Source organism: Lepisosteus platostomus, chromosome 5 (assembly GCF_059453375.1).
Source record: "Lepisosteus platostomus isolate fLepPlt1 chromosome 5, fLepPlt1.hap1, whole genome shotgun sequence".
In the NCBI taxonomy this organism is placed as follows: Eukaryota; Metazoa; Chordata; class Actinopteri; order Semionotiformes; family Lepisosteidae; genus Lepisosteus; species Lepisosteus platostomus.
Genome location: NC_142615.1, coordinates 40,692,544 through 40,697,615, shown reverse-complemented (window position 1 = coordinate 40,697,615; position 5,072 = coordinate 40,692,544).

Below are 5,072 nucleotides of genomic sequence, written 5' to 3'. Positions count from 1 at the left end.
CTTTTTCCTCCTTGTGAGGCTTTATAAGATAACATTTTACTTTTACTTTCACTTAAGAGTTTCATTATGATGACAAACAAGACTTTTGAAAAAAAAATGTCAGTCGATTATAATATTTTGCTTTTCCACTTAGGAGTACAGTTTAATGACAGATTTGGTGTGTCTCCCTATCAAGAATTTACTGTGAAATAGTTAAGAAGTGTTTAACTTTTTTAGATACATATTCAAAACTTTGTGATCTCGACACAAAACAATCCAATAGTTTCATGTTCGAATTCAAGCACTTTTTATTCATTCACACTCTGTAAAACCATTAGCACAGTCCCAGCTAAAACAAGCAAATAATAAAATGGACTCAAAAGGATTTCTTATTTAGTATAGTGTAGTATTTAGTTTCAGAGCCTCTTTCCTGTACTGCACAACCCCCGGTTTCTCCCAGTGAAACTTTTTAAGAAAAAGCTTGAATAAGCCAATAAGCGCTGTATTAAATAATCAAGCCTAGAAAATACAAACCATGTGTTAGCTTTTACATTAGACTGGGAGAGACATGCATGGATATAGGAAATTATACAAAGATGAAAAACACAGCCTGTGAATAAATAGATATAATGGATTTCAGTGCCTTAAAGATCTGAATGACAGTTTTCAAACCTGCAACTATATTTTAGCTGGATGCAAGGGACGGTTAATGATTCTTAACACTATAGGGTACTATCTGTGTACTACAGTATCTAGAAAAAAAGTGCTCACAAACAAGAAAGATTGTTGTTACAGGATGAGGAAACATGTGACAGGAAAGAACTGTTAAACTAAGAGAAATTAAAACAGCTTTTAGTTATGTGTGGCTTGTATGTGTGGTCCGTAGTGTTCTCTGTTTACTTCTAAGAAAAGATAATTCCATAACAAATTAATTTTGTATCTGCTACAGAGACAAATAGCCTGCCATATAATTTTCTGTTCAAGATGAAATATTTTGCACAAAAATAGTGACATAAAGAAATTATGACATTTGAATACATTTTAGTACTCATAGTTTTCTTTCACATCATCTATCATCATGGAGACTTTAAGATCCTTAAATGTTACATTCGCTGTTGCATCTCTTTTGCTTCAGCATTCAATGAGGTGAAGTATTGCTAAAATTTATTTTGCATAGTGTCATGTTTCTCAAATACCATAAATGAACATTCTCAAAAATCTACATTACTACAATAATGTACAATTAATATCAATGCCAAACCACTATTTACATTACATTTATTTTGCACTACTCTTTTGAAAAATACAGAATCTTTCCATTTTAAGATGGCTGCTATCTATATATAACCAACATGAATAATACACCTAACAATGTGTTTAAAATTCAATTTATATGCATCATAATTTAGGTGTCATAAATTATATTTTAAATTAAATAAATTAAGTATTATTAAGTATTTTTAATTAATACTTATGCAAAATCTTCAACATGTTTTCACTGTATTTACAGTGCCTTGCGAAAGTATTCGGCCCCCTTGAACTTTTCAACCTTTTGCCACATTTCAGGCTTCAAACATAAAGATATAAATTTTTTATTTTATGTGAAGAATCACCAACAAGTGGGACACAATTGTGAAGTGGAACGAAATCTATTGGATTTTTGAAACTTTTTTAACTAATAAAAAAATGAAAAGTGGGGCGTGCAAAATTATTCGGCCCCCTTGCGTTAATACTTTGTAGAGCCACCTTTTGCTGCGATTACAGCTGCAAGTCGCTTGGGGTATGTCTCTATCAGTTTTGCACATCGAGAGACTGAAATTCTTGCCCATTCTTCCTTGCAAAACAGCTCGAGCTCAGTGAGGTTGGATGGAGAGCGTTTGTGAACAGCAGTTTTCAGCTCTTTCCACAGATTCTCGATTGGATTCAGGTCTGGACTTTGACTTGGCCATTCAAACACCTGGATACGTTTATTTGTGAACCATTCCTTTGTAGATTTTGCTGTATGTTTGGGATCATTGTCTTGTTGGAAGATAAATCTCCGTCCCAGTTTCAGGTCTTTTGCAGACTCCAACAGGTTTTCATCCAGAATGGTCCTGTATTTGGCTGCATCCATCTTCCCCTCAATTTTAACCATCTTCCCTGTCCCTGCTGAAGAAAAGCAGGCCCAAACCATGATGCTGCCACCACCATGTTTGACAGTGGGGATGGTGTGTTGAGGGTGATGAGCTGTGTTGCTTTTACGCCAAACATATCGTTTTGCATTGTGGCCAAAAAGTTCGATTTTGGTTTCATCTGACCAGAGCACCTTCTTCCACATGTTTGGGGTGTCTCCCAGGTGGCTTGTGGCAAACTTTAGACGAGACTTTTTATGGATATCTTTGAGAAATGGCTTTCTTCTTGCCACTCTTCCATAAAGGCCAGATTTGTGCAGTGTAAGACTGATTGTTGTCCTATGGACAGACTCTCCCACCTCAGCTGTAGTTCTCTGCAGTTCATCCAGAGTGATCATGGGCCTCTTGGCTGCATCTCTGATCAGTCTTCTCCTTGTCTGAGCTGAAAGTTTAGAGGGACTGCCAGGTCTTGGTAGATTTGCAGTGGTCTGATACTCCTTCCATTTCAAGATGATCACTTGCACAGTGCTCCTTGGGATGTTTGAAGCTTGGGAAATCTTTTTGTATCCAAATCCGGCTTTAAACTTCTCCACAACAGTATTACGGACCTGCCTGGTGTGTTCCTTGGTCTTCATGATGCTCTCTGCGCTTTCAACAGAACCTTGAGACTATCACAGAGCAGGTGCATTTATACAGAGACTTGATTACACACAGGTGGATTCTATTTATCACCATCAGTCATTTAGGACAACATTGGATCATTCAGAGATCCTCGCTGAACTTCTGGAGTGAGTTTGCTGCACTGAAAGTAAAGGGGCCGAATAATTTTGCACGCCCCACTTTTCATTTTTTTATTAGTTAAAAAAGTTTCAAAAATCCAATAGATTTCGTTCCACTTCACAATTGTGTCCCACTTGTTGGTGATTCTTCACATAAAATAAAAAATTTATATCTTTATGTTTGAAGCCTGAAATGTGGCAAAAGGTTGAAAAGTTCAAGGGGGCCGAATACTTTCGCAAGGCACTGTAAATCATCCATGTACTGACCAGTCTCACACCTGCTTCAGTGGGGCTGCCATTTGTGAGCTGCAGGGTGATGTGGCTACTGGCGAGCAAAGGAGAATTTCAGCGGAGATCAAAGGAGTATCCTGTGGTCCTGGAGAAGCCTAGCCCTTCAAAATTGTATTTGATCCTAATCTTGACTTCTCCTGTAAACCAGCAATTGGTTAATAAACAAAAATAAAAAAACAAGTCCTGATGTAGTTATCGTTTTGGAGTTTTGGTCCACTGCGAATTAATATCAGCGTTAACCCCCTCCCAATCTGAAGGCAAGACAAGGCAAGAACTCCTTCCAGCACCTTGTGGATTGGTAATTGCTTGAGGCTTTATGTTTATAATATAAACAGCCCAGTTCCTTGGCAGGATATCCTTTGAACTGCTTTTTGTACATCAACTGGAACTTGTGTCGGTGCTGCTGGTGCTGGGAGTGGTGGTGTAGCGGAGCTAGTTCAGTCACGGTGACGTCATCACCCTCCCTGCACGTAGCAGGGACATCAGCTGCCCTTTAGCTCACTTGGCTGGTTCCCTGTTGCGCTATGCTGGTAGACCTGGGTTTGCACCCCAGGTGTTGCAGGACAAACCGGCGAGGTGGAGCGGCGAGGGCAAGAGCCAGCGCAGAACCATGACATCACATTGCTGCCATGACCAGAATGGGAGTATCCTTCGCCGAGGCGAAGTCGGCAGGGGAGGGTGTAGTGGAGCTAGTTCAGATATGGTGATGTCATCACCTTTCCTGTGCGTAGCTGGGACCTCAGCCGGCTGGGCTGGGGGAGGTCTCCTTTAGCTCTCTCTGCTGGTTCCCTGTTGCATTACGCCAGTACACCCGGGTTTGGTCGCAGGTGTTGCAAGACGAACCGATAGGGTGGAGCAGTGGAGAACTGCAACAGTCACATTGGCACTATTGACTGTCACCATTGTGAAAATCTACAGCTGGCTAGGGTTCTCAACTGGTACGATTCCAAAGAGGACATTACATCTTTTTATATACAGTGTAAGATGACCGGGGAAGGATCATCCAGGACAGGTATTTCAGGAACGACCTGCTCAATATACTCGACTTAGACCTGAGCAAGACGGCCGCCAAGAGAAGTCAGCTGACCCGCAGATGGAAAGGGCTCAGTCCGAAAAACAACTAGACACAGGTGTGTCTCATCAGGAAACACAATATATATGCCCCAGAAACAGTGAACCAGCGCAGAAGCCAGTAGGTGAATGCATTTTGGAGGAGATAGTGGAATCAGGTTGGTGTTGGTACGGATTGAAGAATAACGGATTAACGGAAGAAATAAAGGATTACGGTTTACGGTTTGTGATTTGGATATGACGCGGATTTGTGGTACTTTACGGACTTTGGAACTCGGACTGAATAAGGATTGAGAGAATGGATTGCAGGCTGGCTTGGAAGACGAACAAAACTGGAGAAACTGAGAAAACTCAGAAATTAAAGTATGGTGTGAGTTCTTTTGTCTCAGTTACATAAACCTTTCCCCCAGAGACACCACAGTACTTAATCCTATCTAAAACAAACTAATAAATAAATAATTTCTATAGGAAAAGGTCAGAATCACAATGAGTGATTATTTTATATCAAAAAGTAGGAAGTGAAAGGTTTAGATAAAATTCACAGGTTGGCAAAAAGCAGATGATTCATGTAAGTTCAGAGCTTTGATTTCTCTGCAGGTACTAAGAACACAAACTATGATCTGAAAATGGGAAACACTGAGCTAGAAAAGGCAACTTGTGAAAAACACTGAGGATGTGTTGATTCATCATTTACATCTTATAGACAATTCAGAGAGAATGTTAGAATTCATGGTTAATAATGTAGAATTGAGCTGTATTAACAACTCATTAAACCCTGTTGTGTACGAAGCCCTTTGATTAATGGAAATATAGGACTGTAACACAGAGGGGTTTGGGTGTC